Raw genomic sequence first — 14,923 nt, 5'->3', positions numbered from 1 at the left:
TGTAGAAGAGGCCATCTTCCCAATGCAACCTATATTTCCCAGGCTCTTCCCCATCGAGCTGAGAAGCTGCCTGTAGGTGAAGACCTTCAAGAGTAGGACACTCTCTTTGTCCTCTGCTGAAGTCTGCCCTGTTGGGTCCACCTTCTGACAGTAAAGACTGCAGCTCAGGATGTTCAACAGGGTCAAGATCTCCAACCAGAGTAAGATCCAGATCTGAGACCTCAGTATCTGGTGGAACCATACAGGGTTGAACCTCACACTCAGCCTCAGCTGGTGGAGGAGTCACAGGTGTGACTTTGGACAGTCTTGGTGATGTCCTTGTAGGCACAGGGGTGCTTGCTGTTTTCTTGCTGGTAGACCTTGGTTTCCCCTTTGTCTCTTTTTGTCTTGCAATAGCAGTAAGTAGGTCCTGTGGTCATGGGGTGATAGTTTCTTCTATCATGTCCACAGGAGAGCCTCTCATGGTTCTCTCCCTAGCAGAGATTGTGAGCTCCTGCTTCCTTTTACTGGGAGGCCTGGGGGTACTAGACACAACTCCAAGAGTTTTCAGGTCATTACCCAACAGAACTCTCCCAGGTACTTCACTCTGCACACTAACAGGTATTCTGACAGTCATGTTATTGCACTGGATGAGAGCTGGTAACTGGGGAAGCATCTGCACAGGCCCTCCAGCTAACTTGGTGAGGTGTTTGGGTGCCTTAGCAACATCCTCCACCTTGAAAGAACATTCATCAACCACAGTTATGCTGGCTCCAGAGTCTCTGATGGCAGGGGTGTCCTGGCCATTCACAAGAACACTATCTTTATAATACTCTTTAGTATTATCTGGGATTGAGTTATAGACATCTAAGTTCTGTTGTTCCCAAAGACCCAAGGACACTAAAGAAACACTAGCTGCGGCTCTCATGGGCTCATCAGCTAGCAACTGAAAATTTCCACTGGCTATAGGTACTTCTTCCACCTGGGAGAAGGCTAAGGAGACAGTGTGGACCTCTGAACGTTTACCCTTACATCTGCGATCCCCTTTCACATGGTCAGTAGCTTCACAAACAAAACATTTACCAAATGTCCATTGAATGGAGGCTTACTCTGACCTCCACCTGGTTTAGCACCAGATGGTACACTAGCCTGATTCGGTTTCCCTTGTGGCTTACCCTGGTTCTGTTTGGGGCCCTTTTTTGGATTGAAATTATTGGAATTCTCCTGGTTGTCTTTCTTTGGCTGCTTTCCCTCATCCTTCTTCTGAGTTGCCCCAGAATCCTTGTGAGTAGCCCTGTTGGAAACCCACACGTCAGCAGCCTTAGCTAGCTTTTTAGGATCTATCTCAGCCAAGTGCTGTCTAAGCTCAGGAGAGCAGGCATCATAAATTGACTCCAACATAACAAGATTCCTCAAACCTTCATAAGTGTTCACTTTGTAACCCTTAACCCAACCATCTATGTTTTTCAAACAGTCACACACCCAGGTAGCCCATGGGGTACCATCATACTTTTTGAGGGTCCTAAACCTCTTAAGGTACTGGGAAGGGGTCTTCCCAAATCTAGCTATCAAAGCTAGCTTCACACACTCATAATGCTGCCATCCTCCTCCCTGAACTCTATTACAGCATCACTTGCAACAGGGGGAAGCCTAGAGAAAAGCCAGGGAATCAGCTGATTCCCTGAGAAACCTTGAATCCCATGATTGTACTCAAACATTGCTAACCAATCCAAAACATCAAGTTTAGTCTCATATATACCAATCATTTCCTTTGGCATACAGGGTCTCTTAGGGCTGGAAGACCTAGAAGACTCTGGGGGAGAAGCATTTTCTACAGACAATTTCTTCATCTCTAGTTCATGATTCAGCTCCATTTCTCTGAGCCTTAACTATTGATGTTTCATGGCAGTTTGTGCATCAATACGTTTTGGGAAAGTTGATGGAGAAGCTGGCATTGCTCTAACTCAACTCGCACACCAAACTTGTTGGTGGTCTCCATGACCATCAATCTGGATTATGAGCCTCCAGAGGCAGGGAAACTGCTCTTCTGAACACCTGTGAGGAACTGCTTGCATCCCTTGATTCCAACTCCCCTGCTCTCCTCATCCTTCTTGATCTCTCCTCTGCCTTTGACACAGTCAACCATTCCATCCTCATACAAAGGCTCCACGATACCCTCGGTATCTCGAAACGGCACTGGACTGACTGACATCCTTCCTTACTGACAGCTCTCCCAAGTCATCCTGGGCACCTTCTCCTCTCCTACTTTCTTCTCCACCTATGGTGTCCCCCAGGGTTCTATCCTCTCACCTTGGCTCTTTAACATCTACCTTGCTCAGCTTGCACGCCTCATCCCCTCCTTCTGCTCCAACTTCCATTGCTATGCAGATGACACACAACTCTTTTTCAAACTTCCTGCTGACCATCTTGCACCCTCTATCATCCCTGACTGCCTATTTGCCATCCAGTCCTGGTGCACCTCCAACAATCTCTGCCTCAATGCCTGTAAAATTGAGATCCGTCCCATTGGGACCCCTGGTCCCTCCTTCTTCCCTCCACTCTGGCCTTCCTCCATGGGCCTCTTCTGAAGCCAGAAACCCTGGAGTCATCTTCGACTCCTCCCTCTCCTTCCTCCCTCATACTTAGGACATTGCCACAAAGTCCCACTTTCAGCTCTTCCTTTTCAAAGGAATTCTCCATTTCCTCACCTTCCCCCAGAGACTCAATGTTACCCAGGCTCTGGTGGTTCTCTCTAGGTTTGATTATTGCAATAGCCTCCTCCTGAATCTACCCTCTTTCTCTATACGACCCGCCAGCTAATCCAGAATATGGCAGCAAGACTAATCCTTGGTCTTAAACGCAGGGACCGCATTGCTTCTGCCCTAAAACGTCTTCATTGGCTACAGGTTGCTGCACAGATTAAATTAAAATCCCTCTGCATCATCCACAAGGCTTTCTGGGCCCGGGGATCACACTATGTTCAACTTTATCTCACTAAATGCACTCCCTCTAGACCACTACATTCCTCTGGCACCAACTCTTTGTGTGTAAAGCATTTTTGTCTGGTGGTCGATCACTTTCCTCAGCTGGCTCCCTCCTTTGGATCCGCCTCCCCCTCCCTCTGTGTCTTGAGCAGGACTTTCTTAAATTCCAGAAGCTCCTGAACACTTTGCTCTTTACCTCCTCCTTCTCTTCTTCTCTCCTCTGTTAATCCCGCAGTTGCTCTGATTGGTGTCTGGGGTCCTTATGCATCTTGGGGCTCATGACCTCCCACACCCAATCGGCCCAGCTTCTGTCTACCCTCTGCACTTGCCTTGGCACAAAATCCACCCTGGTGGTTCGCACTTACACCTAACATCGTCGCTGACCATGTAACGCTCAACAACCCAATCACTTCATCTGTGGCTCACCCATGAGCTCGGACTCCCCAACACTTACCCCCATCTGCCCTCTTCCTTGCTGCACTTACACATTCTGAATACTCACAAGGCATAATAGGTTTGTCCTTTCTTCCTGTTTCCCTCCACAGCTCTTATTAAATATTGTGTTTTGCAATGTATTTCACTCCCTTGTTCCCTCCCCTCGCCCTGTGGGCGCTTTGAAACAGTATTTTGCGTGCTGTCCAAGTGTCTAACATGCAAACAATAAATAAATAAATAAACCAACTTCTAAGCACCCTTCTGCACTTCCTGGGATCTGGAAAGAGCCTTCCATAGTGGATGACTATATATGGCCATTTCTCAACTTGACAGAGAAAAAAGCAATCAAGTCTTTTTCGGAAAAAGGAAAAAAACAAGGTTGTCCATTTTTATCATCATGTTGGACAAAAGTTTACTATGCCGTGCATTTAGAGGGTTAAGATGCACAGGATGGCACCCCCGCCCCCAATGTAAAAAGCAAGTATCACTACCACCAGCCTAATACAGTAAAATTAAGGGGAGAGAGGGGGCCCCCTGAACACATAAGTGAGATAGTGCTACAAAAGAAAATCAGGCCAGTGGGAGAAGGCCACCCAGTCCCAGAGCTGTTGCTGAGGCCAGGGAGGAGGCAGCCACCCAATCCTAGAGCTGTCAAGTGTCCTGAGGCCAGGGAGGAGAAGGCCACCCAGTCCCAGAGCTGTCAAGTGTCCTGAGGCCAGGGAGGAGAAGGCCACCCAGTCCCAGAGCTGTCAAGTGTCCTGAGGCTAGGGAGGAGAAGGCCACCCAGTCCTCGAGCTGCAATTGTCCTGTGGCCAGGGAGGAGAAGGGCACCCAATCCTAGAGCTGTCAAGTGGCGTGAGGCCAGGGAGGAGAAGGCCACCCAGTCCTAGAGCTGTCAAGTGCCCTGTGACCAGAGAGGAGAAGGCCACCCAGTCTTAGGGCTGTCAGGTGTCCTGAGGCCAGGGAGGAGAAGGCCACCCAGTCCTAGAGCTGTCAAGGGTCCTGTGGCCAGGGAGGAGAAGACCACCCAATCCTAGAGCTGTAAAGTGTCCTGAGGCCACGGGGGAGAAAGCCACCTAGCTCCAGAGCTATCAAGTGTCCTGTGGCCAGGGAGGAGAAGGCCACCCAGTCCTAGAGCTGTCAAGTGTCCTGAGGCCAGGGATGAGAAGGCTACCCAGTCACAGAGCGGTCAGGTGTCCTGAGGCCAGGGAGGAGAAGGCCACTCAGTCCTAGAGCTGTCAAGTGTGCTGTGGCCAGGGAGGAGAAGGTCACCCAGTCCCAGAGCTGTCAAGTGTCCTGAGGCCAGGGAGGAGAAAGGCACCCAGTCCTAGAGCTGTCAAGTGTCCTGAGGCCAGGGAGGAGAAGGCCACCCAGTCCTCAAGCTGTGAAGTGTCCTGAGGCCAGGGAGGAGAAGGCCACCCAGCCCTAGAGCTGTCAAGTGCCTGTGGCCAGGGAGGAGAAGGCCACCCAGCCCTAGAGCAGTCAAGTGTCCTATGGCCAGGGAGGAGAAGGGCACCCAGTCCCAGAGCTGCCAAGTGTCCTAAGGCCAGGGAGGAGAAGGCCACCCAGTCCTCGAGCTGCAAGTGTCCTGCGGCCAGGGAGGAGAAGGGCACGCAGTCCTAGAGCTGTCAAGTGGCGTGAGGCCAGGGAGCAGAAGGCCACCCAGTCCTAGAGCTGTCAAGTGCACTGTGGCCAGGGAGGAGAAGGCCACCCAGTCTTAGGGCTGTCAGGTGTCCTGAGGCCAGGGAGGAGAAGGCCACCCAGTCCTAGAGCTGTCAAGGGTCCTGTGGCCAGGGAGGAGAAGGCCACCCAATCCTAGAGCTGTAGAGTGTCCTGAGGCCACGGGGGAGAAAGCCACCCAGCTCCGGAGCTATCAAGTGTCCTGTGGCCAGGGAGGAGAAGGCCACCCAGTCCTACAGCTGTCAAGTGTCCTGAGGCCAGGGATGAGAAGGCTACCCAGTCACAGAGCGGTCAAGTGTCCTGAGGCCAGGGAGGAGAAGGCCACTCAGTCCTAGAGCTGTCAAGTGTCCTGAGGCCAGGGATGAGAAGGCCATCCAGTCCCAGAGCTCTCAAGTGTCCTGCAGCCAGGGAGGAGGAGGCCACCCAGTCCTAGAGCTGTCAAGTATCCTGAGGCCAGGGAGGAGAAGGCCACCCAGTCCTCAAGCTGTCAAGTGTCCTGAGGCCAGGGAGGAGAAGGCCACCCAGCCCTAGAGCTGTCAAGTGTCCTATGGCCAGGGAGGAGAAGGGCACCCAGTCCCAGAGCTGCCAAGTGTCCTGAGGCCAGGGAGGAGAGGGCCACCCAGTCCCAGAGCTGTCAAGTGTCCTATGGCCAGGGAGGAGAAGGGCACCCAGTCCTAGAGCTGTCAAGTGTCCTGAGGCCAGGGAGGAGAAGGCCACCCAGTCCCAGACCTGTCAAGTGTCCTGAGGCCAGGGAGGAGAAGGCCACCCAGTCCCACAGCTGTCAAGTGTCCAGTGGCCAGGGAGGAGAAGGCCACCCAGTCCCAGAGCTGTCAAGTGTCTTGAGGCCAGGGAGGAGAAGGCCACCCGGTCCTACAGCTGTCAAGTGTCCTGTGGCCAGGGAGGAGAAGGCCACCCAGTCCCAGAGCTGTCACGTGTCCTAAGCTCAGGGAGGAGAAGGCCACCCAGTCACAGAGCTGTCAAGTGTCCTGAGGCCAGGAAGGAGAAGGCCACCTAGTCCCAGAGCTCTCAAGTGTCCTGCGGCCAGGGAGTAGAAGGCCACCCAGTCCCAGAGCTGTCAAGTGTCCTGTGGCCAGGGAGTAGAAGGCCACCCAGTCCCAGAGCTGTCAAGTGTCCTGAGGCCAGGGAGGAGAAGGCCACCCAGTTCCAGAGCTCTCAAGTGTCCTGTGGCCAGGAAGGAGAAGGCCTCCCAGTCCCAGAGCTGTCAAGTGTCCTGAGGCCAGGGAGGAGAAGGCCACCCAGTCCCAGAGCTGTGAAGTGTCCTGAGGCCAGGGAGGAGATGGCTACCCAGTCCCAGAGCTGCTAAGTGCCCTGAGGCCAGGGAGGAGAAGGCCACCCACTCCCAGAGATGTCAAATGTCCTGTGGCCAGGGAGGAGAAGGCCACCCGGTCCTAGAGCTGTCAAGTGTCATGAGGCCAGGGAGGAGAAGGCCACTCAGTCCTAGAACTGTCAAGTGTCCTAAGGCCAGGGAGGAGAAGGCCACCAAGTCCTAGAGCTGTCAAGTGTCCTGTGGCCAGGGAGGAGAAGGCCACCCAGCCCTAGAGCTGCCAAGTGTCCTGTGGCCAGGGAGGAGATGGCCACTCAGTCCTAGAGCTGTCAAGTGTCCTGAGGCCAGGGAGGATAAGGCCACCAAGTCCTAGAGCTGTCAAGTGTCCTGTGGCCAGGGAGGAGAAGGCCACCCAGTCCTAGAGCTGTCACGTGTCCTGAGGCCAGGGAGGAGAAGGCCACCCGGTCTAGAGTTGTCAATTGTCCTGAGGCCACGGGGGAGAAAGCCACCCAGCTCCAGAGCTATGAAGTGTCCTGAGGGCAGGGAGGAGAAGGCCACCCAGTCCTAGAGCTGTCAAGTGCCTGAGGCCAGGGAGGAGAAGGCCACCCAGTTCCAGAGCTGTCAACTGTCATATGGCCAGGGAGGAGAAGGCCAGCCAGTTCCAGAGCGGTCAAGTGTCCTATGGCCAGGGAGGAGAAGGCCAACCAATCCCAGAGATGTCAAATGTCCTGTGGCCAGGGAGGAGAAGGCCACCCGGTCCTAGAGTTGTCAAGTGTCCTGAGGCCAGGGAGGAGAAGACCACCCAGTTCCAGAGCTGTCAAGTGTCCTACGGCCTGGGAAGAGAAGGCCACCCAGTCCTAGAGCTGTCAAGTGCCTGAGGCCAGGGAGGAGAAGGCCACCCAGTCCTAGAGCTGTCAAGTGTCCTGAGGCCAGGGAGGAGAAGGCCACCCAGTCCCAGACCTGTCAAGTGTCCTGAGGCCAGGGAGGAGAAGGCCACCCAGTCCCACAGCTGTCAAGTGTCCAGTGGCCAGGGAGGAGAAGGCCACCCAGTCCCAGAGCTGTCAAGTGTCTTGAGGCCAGGGAGGAGAAGGCCACCCGGTCCTACAGCTGTCAAGTGTCCTGTGGCCAGGGAGGAGAAAGCCACCCAGTCCCAGAGCTGTCACGTGTCCTAAGCTCAGGGAGGAGAAGGCCACCCAGTCACAGAGCTGTCAAGTGTCCTGAGGCCAGGAAGGAGAAGGCCACCTAGTCCCAGAGCTCTCAAGTGTCCTGCGGCCAGGGAGTAGAAGGCCACCCAGTCCCAGAGCTGTCAAGTGTCCTGTGGCCAGGGAGTAGAAGGCCACCCAGTCCCAGAGCTGTCAAGTGTCCTGAGGCCAGGGAGGAGAAGGCCACCCAGTTCCAGAGCTCTCAAGTGTCCTGTGGCCAGGAAGGAGAAGGCCTCCCAGTCCCAGAGCTGTCAAGTGTCCTGAGGCCAGGGAGGAGAAGGCCACCCAGTCCCAGAGCTGTGAAGTGTCCTGAGGCCAGGGAGGAGATGGCCACCCAGTCCCAGAGCTGCTAAGTGCCCTGAGGCCAGGGAGGAGAAGGCCACCCACTCCCAGAGATGTCAAATGTCCTGTGGCCAGGGAGGAGAAGGCCACCCGGTCCTAGAGCTGTCAAGTGTCATGAGGCCAGGGAGGAGAAGGCCACTCAGTCCTAGAACTGTCAAGTGTCCTAAGGCCAGGGAGGAGAAGGCCACCAAGTCCTAGAGCTGTCAAGTGTCCTGTGGCCAGGGAGGAGAAGGCCACCCAGCCCTAGAGCTGCCAAGTGTCCTGTGGCCAGGGAGGAGATGGCCACTCAGTCCTAGAGCTGTCAAGTGTCCTGAGGCCAGGGAGGATAAGGCCACCAAGTCCTAGAGCTGTCAAGTGTCCTGTGGCCAGGGAGGAGAAGGCCACCCAGTCCTAGAGCTGTCACGTGTCCTGAGGCCAGGGAGGAGAAGGCCACCCGGTCTAGAGTTGTCAATTGTCCTGAGGCCACGGGGGAGAAAGCCACCCAGCTCCAGAGCTATGAAGTGTCCTGAGGGCAGGGAGGAGAAGGCCACCCAGTCCTAGAGCTGTCAAGTGCCTGAGGCCAGGGAGGAGAAGGCCACCCAGTTCCAGAGCTGTCAACTGTCATATGGCCAGGGAGGAGAAGGCCAGCCAGTTCCAGAGCGGTCAAGTGTCCTATGGCCAGGGAGGAGAAGGCCAACCAATCCCAGAGATGTCAAATGTCCTGTGGCCAGGGAGGAGAAGGCCACCCGGTCCTAGAGTTGTCAAGTGTCCTGAGGCCAGGGAGGAGAAGACCACCCAGTTCCAGAGCTGTCAAGTGTCCTACGGCCTGGGAAGAGAAGGCCACCCAGTCCTAGAGCTGTCAAGTGCCTGAGGCCAGGGAGGAGAAGGCCACCCAGTCCTAGAGCTGTCAAGTGTCCTATGGCCAGGGAGGAGAAGGCCACCCAGTCCTAGAGTTGCCAAGTGTCCTGAGGCCAGGGAGGAGAAGGCCACCCAGTCCCAGAGCTGTCAAGTGTCCTGAGGCCAGGGAGGAGAAGGCCACCCAGTCCTAGAGCTGTCAAGTGTCATAAGGCCAGGGAGGAGAAGGCCACCCAGTCCTCGAGCTGTCAAGTGTCCTGAGGCCAGGGAGGAGAAGGCCACCCAGTCCTAGAGCTGTCAAGTGTCCTGGGGCCAGGGAAGGAGAAGGCCACCCGGTCCTAGAGTTGTCAAGTGTCCTGAGGCCAGGGAGGAGAAGACCACCCAGTTCCAGAGCTGTCAAGTGTCCTACAGCCTGGGAAGAGAAGGCCACCCAGTCCTAGAGCTGTCAAGTGCCTGAGGCCAGGGAGGAGAAGGCCACCCAGTCCTAGAGCTGTCAAGTGTCCTATGGCCAGGGAGGAGAAGGCCACCCAGTCCTAGAGTTGCCAAGTGTCCTGAGGCCAGGGAGGAGAAGGCCACCCAGTCCCAGAGCTGTCAAGTGTCCTGAGGCCAGGGAGGAGAAGGCCACCCAGTCCTAGAGCTGTCAAGTGTCATAAGGCCAGGGAGGAGAAGGCCACCCAGTCCTCGAGCTGTCAAGTGTCCTGAGGCCAGGGAGGAGAAGGCCACCCAGTCCTAGAGCTGTCAAGTGTCCTGGGGCCAGGGAAGGAGAAGGCCACCCAGTCCTAGAGCTGTCAAGTGTCCTATGGCCAGGGAGAAGAAGGCCACCCAATCCCAGAGCTGTCAAGTGTCCTGAGGCCAGGGAGGAGAAGACCACCCAGTTCCAGAGCTGTCAAGTGTCCTATGGCCAGGGAAGAGAAGGCCACCCAGTCCTAGAGCTGTCATGTCCCTGAAGCCAGGGAGGAGAAGGCCACCCAATCCCAGAGATGTCAAATTTCCTGTGGCCAGGGAGGAGAACGCCACCCGGTCCTAGAGTTGTCAAGTGTCCTGAGGCCAGGGAGGAGAAGACCATCCAGTTCCAGAGCTGTCAAGTGTACTATGGCCAGGGAGGAGAAGGCCACCCAATCCCAAAGATGTCAAGTGTCCTGTGGCCAAGGAAGAGAAGGCCACCCAGTCCTAGAGCTGTCAAGTGCCTGAGGCCAGGGAGGAGAAGGCCACCCAGTTCCAGAGCTGTCAACTGTACTATGGCCAGGGAGGAGAAGGCCACCCAGTCCTAGAGTTGTCAAGTGTCCTATGGCCAGGGAGGAGAAGGCCACCCAATCCCAAAGATGTCAAGTGTCCTGTGGCCAGGGAGCAGAAGGCCACCGGTCCTAGAGTTGTCAATTGTCCTGAGGCCATGGAGGAGAAGGCCACCCAGTGCCAGAGCTCTCAAGTTTCCTGCAGCCAGGGAGTAGAAGGCCACTGAGTCCCTGAGCTGTCATGTGTCCTGAGGCCAGGGAGGAGAAGGCCGCCCAGTCCCAGAGCTGTCATGTGTCCTGAGGCCAGGGAGGAGAAAGCCACCCAGTCCCAGAGCTGTCAAGTGTCCTGAGGCCAGGGAGGAGAAGGCCATCCAGTCCCAGAGCTCTCAAGTGTCCTGCAGCCAGGGAGTAGAAGGCCGCCGAGTCCCAGAGCTGTCAAGTGTCCTGTGGCCAGGGAGGAGGAGGCCACCCAGTCCCAGAGCTCTCAAGTGTCCTGAAGCCAGGGAGGAGAAGGCCACCCAGTCCTAGAGCTGTCAAGTGTCCTGTGGCCAGGGAGGAGAAGGCCACCCAGTCCCAGAGCTGTCAAGTGTCCTGTGGCCAGGGAGGAGAAGGCCATCCAGTCCTAGAGCTGTCAAGTGTCCAGAGGCCAGGGAGGAGAAGGCCAACCAGTCCTAGAGCTGTCAAGTGTTTTGAGGCCAGGGAGGAGATGGCCACTCAGTTCTAGAGCTGTCAAGTGTCCTGAGGCCACGGATGAGAAGGGCACCCAGTCCGAGAGCTGTCAAGTGTCCTATGGCCATGGAGGAGAAAGCCACCAAGTCATAGAGCTGTCAAGTGTCCTAAGCTCAGGGAGGACAAGGCCACCCAGTCACAGAGCTGTCAAGTGTCCTGAGGCCAGGGAGGAAAAAGCCACCCAGTCCCAGAGCTCTCAAGTGTCTTGCGGCCAGGGAGTAGAAGGCCGACCAGTCCCAGAGCTGTCAAGTGTCCTGAGGCCAGGGAGGAGAAGGCCACCCAGTCCCAGAGCTCTCAAGCGTCCTGTGGCCAGGACGGAGAAGGCCACCCAGTCCCAGAGCTGTCAAGTGTCCTGTGGCCAGGGAGGAGAAGGCCACTCAGTCCTAGAGCTTTCAAGTGTCCTAAGGCCAGGGAGTAGAAGGCCACCCAGTCCCAGAGCTCTCAAGTGTCCTGAAGCCAGGGAGGAGAAGGCCACCCAGTCCTAGAGCTGTCAAGTGTCCTGTGGCCAGGGAGGAGAAGGCCACCCAGTCCTAGAGCTGTAAAGTGTCCTGTGGCCATGGAGGAGAAGGCCACCCAGTCCCAGAGCTGTCAAGTGTCCTGTGGCCAGGGAGGAGAAGGCCACCTAGTCCCAGAGCTGTCAAGTGTCCTGAGGCCAGGGAGGAGAAGGCCACCCAGTCCCAGAGCTGTCAAGTGTCCTGTGGCCATGGAGGAGAAGGCCACCCAGTCCCAGAGCTGTCAAGTGTCCTGTGGCCAGGGAGGAGAAGGCCACCTAGTCCCAGAGCTGTCAAGTGTCCTGAGGCCAGGGAGGAGAAGGCCACCCAGCCCTAAAGCTGTCAAGTGTCCTGAGGCCAGGGAGGAGAAGGCCACCCACTCCCAGAGATGTCAAATGTCCTGTGGCCAGAGAGGAGAAGGCCACACGGTACTAGAGCTGTCAAGTGTCCTGAGGCCAGGGAGGAGAAGGCCACCCAGTCCTAGAGCTGTCAAGTGTCCTGAGGCCAGGGTAGGAGAAGGCCACCCAGTCCTAGAGCTGCCAAGTGTATTGAGGTCAGGGAGGACAAGGCCACCCAGTCCTAGACTGTCAAGTGTCCTGTGGCCAGGGAGGAGAAGGCCACCCAGACCTAGAGCTGCCAAGTGTCCTGTGGCCAGGGAGGAAAAGGCCAGCAGTCCTAGAGCTGTTAAGTGTCCTAAGGCCAGGGAGGAGAAGGCCACCCAGTCCCACAGCTGTCAAGTGTCCAGTGGCCAGGGATGAGAAGGCCACCCAGTCCTAGAGCTGTCAAGTGTCCTGAGGCCAGGGAGGAGAAGACCACCCAGTTCCAGAGCTATCAAGTGTCCTATGGCCAGGGAAGAGAAGGCCACCCAGTCCTAGAGCTGTCAAGTGCCTGAGGTCAGGGAGGAGAAGGCCACCCAATCCCAGAGATGTCAAATGTCCTGTGGCCAGAGAGGAGAAGGCCACCCAATCCCAGAGATGTCAAGTGTCCTGTGGCCAGGGAGGAGAAGGCCACCGGTCCTAGAGTTGTCAAGTGTCCTGAGGCCAGGGAGGAGAAGACCACCCAGTTCCAGAGCTATCAAGTGTCCTATGGCCAGGGAAGAGAAGGCCACCCAGTCCTAGAGCTGTCAAGTGCCTGAGGCCAGGGAGGAGAAGGCCACCCAGTTCCAGAGCTGTCAACTGTCCTATGGCCAGGGAGGAGAAGGCCACCCAGTCCTAGAGCTGTCAAGTGTCCTATGGCCAGGGAGGAGAAGGCCACCCAATCCCAGAGATGTCAAGTGTCCTGTGGCCAGGGAGGAGAAGGCCACCGAGTCCCAGAGCTGTCAAGTGTTCTGAGGCCAGGGAGGAGAAGGCCACCCAGTCCCAGATCTGTCAAGTGTTCTGAGGCCAGGGAGGAGAAGGCCACCCAGTCCCAGAGCTCTCAAGTGTCTTATGGCCAGGAAGGAGAAGTCCACCCAGTCCCAGAGCTGTCAAGTGTCCTGTGGCCAGGGAGGAGAAGGCCACCCAGTCCCAGAGCTGTCAAGTGTCCTAAGGCCAGGGAGGAGAAGGCCACCCAGTCCTAGAGCTGTCAAGTGTCCTCTGGCCAGGGAGGAGAAGGCCGCCCAATCCCAGAGATGTCAAATGTCCTGTGGCCAGGGAGGAGAAGGCCACCGGTCCTAGAGTTGTCAAGTGTCCTGAGGCCAGGGAGGAGAAGACCACCCAGTTCCAGAGCTATCAAGTGTCCTATGGCCAGGGAAGAGAAGGCCACCCAGTCCTAGAGCTGTCAAGTGCATGAGGCCAGGGAGGAGAAGGCCACCCAGTTCCAGAGCTGTCAACTGTCCTATGGCCAGGGAGGAGAAGGCCACCCAGTCCTAGAGCTGTCAAGTGTCCTATGGCCAGGGAGGAGAAGGCCACCCAATCCCAGAGATGTCAAGTGTCCTGTGGCCAGGGAGGAGAAGGCCACCGAGTCCCAGAGCTGTCAAGTGTTCTGAGGCCAGGGAGGAGAAGGCCACCCAGTCCCAGAGCTGTCAAGTGTTCTGAGGCCAGGGAGGAGAAGGCCACCCAGTCCCAGAGCTCTCAAGTGTCTTATGGCCAGGAAGGAGAAGTCCACCCAGTCCCAGAGCTGTCAAGTGTCCTGTGGCCAGGGAGGAGAAGGCCACCCAGTCCCAGAGCTGTCAAGTGTCCTAAGGCCAGGGAGGAGAAGGCCACCCAGTCCTCGAGCTGTCAAGTGTCCTGAGGCCAGGGAGGAGAAGGCCACCCAGTCCTAGAGCTGTCCAGTGTGCAGACGTCAGAGAGGAGAAGGCCACACAGTCCTAGAGCTGTCAAGTGTCCTGAGGCCAGGGAGGAGAAGACCACCCAGTTCCAGAGCTGTCAAGTGTCCTATGGCCAGGGAAGAGAAGGCCACCCAGTCCTAGAGCTGTCATGTCCCTGAAGCCAGGGAGGAGAAGGCCACCCAGTTCCAGAGCTGTCAACTGTCCTATGGCCAGGGAGGAGAAGGCCACCCAGTCCTAGAGCTGTCAAGTGTCCTATGGCCACGAAGGAGATGGCCACCCAATCCCAGAGATGTCAAGTGTCCTGTGGCCATGAAGGAGAAGGCCACCCAATCCCAGAGATGTCAAGTGTCCTATGGCCACGAAGGAGAAGGCCACCCAATCCCAGAGATGTCAAGTGTCCTGTAGTCAGGGAGGAGAAGGCCACCCGGTCCTAGAGTTGTCAATTGTCCTGAGGCCAGGTAGGAGAAGGCCACCCAGTTCCAGAGCTGTCAAGTGTCCTATGGCCAGGGAGGAGAAGGCCACCCAGTCCTAGAGCTGTCAAGTGCCTGAGGCCAGGGAGGAGAAGGCCACCCAGTTCCAGAGCTGTCAAGTGTCCTATGGCCAGGGAGGAGAAGACCACCCAGTCCTAGAGCTGTCAAGTGTCCTATGATGGCCACGAAGGAGAAGGCCACCCAATCCCAGAGATGTCAAGTGTCCTGTGGCCAGGGAGGAGAAGGCCACCGAGTCCCAGAGCTGTCAAGTGTTCTGAGGCCAGGGAGGAGAAGGCCACCCAGTCCCAGAGCTGTCAAGTGTTCTGAGGCCAGGGAGGAGAAGGCCACCCAGTCCCAGAGCTCTCAAGTGTCTTATGGCCAGGAAGGAGAAGTCCACCCAGTCCCAGAGCTGTCAAGTGTCCTGTGGCCAGGGAGGAGAAGGCCACCCAGTCCCAGAGCTGTCAAGTGTCCTAAGGCCAGGGAGGAGAAGGCCACCCAGTCCTAGAGCTGTCAAGTGTCCTCTGGCCAGGGAGGAGAAGGCCACCCAATCCCAGAGATGTCAAATGTCCTGTGGCCAGGGAGGAGAAGGCCACCCGTCCTAGAGTTGTCAAGTGTCCTGAGGCCAGGGAGGAGAAGACCACCCAGTTCCAGAGCTATCAACTGTCTTATGGCCAGGGAGGAGAAGGCCACCCAGTCCTAGAGCTGTCAAGTGTCCTATGGCTAGGGAAGAGAAGGCCACCCAGTCCTAGAGCTGTCAAGTGCCTGAGGCCAGGGAGGAGAAGGCCACCCAGTTCCAGAGATGTCAACTGTCCTATGGCCAGCGAGGAGAAGGCCACCCAGTCCTAGAGCTGTCAAGTGTCCTATGGCCAGGGAGGAGAAGGCCACCCAATCCCAGAGATGTCAAGTGTCCTGTGGCCAGGGAGGAGAAGGCCACCGAGTCCCAGAGCTGTCAAGTGTTCTGAGGCCAGGGAGGAGAAGGCCACCCAGTCCCAGAGCTGTCAAGTGTTCTGAG

Source organism: Ambystoma mexicanum, chromosome 3p, assembly GCF_040938575.1.
Source record: "Ambystoma mexicanum isolate Mex_15411 chromosome 3p, UKY_AmexF1_1, whole genome shotgun sequence".
Lineage (NCBI taxonomy): Eukaryota > Metazoa > Chordata > Amphibia > Caudata > Ambystomatidae > Ambystoma > Ambystoma mexicanum.
The sequence above is the reverse complement of the archived record's forward strand: the minus strand, read 5'-3'. Positions refer to the sequence as shown.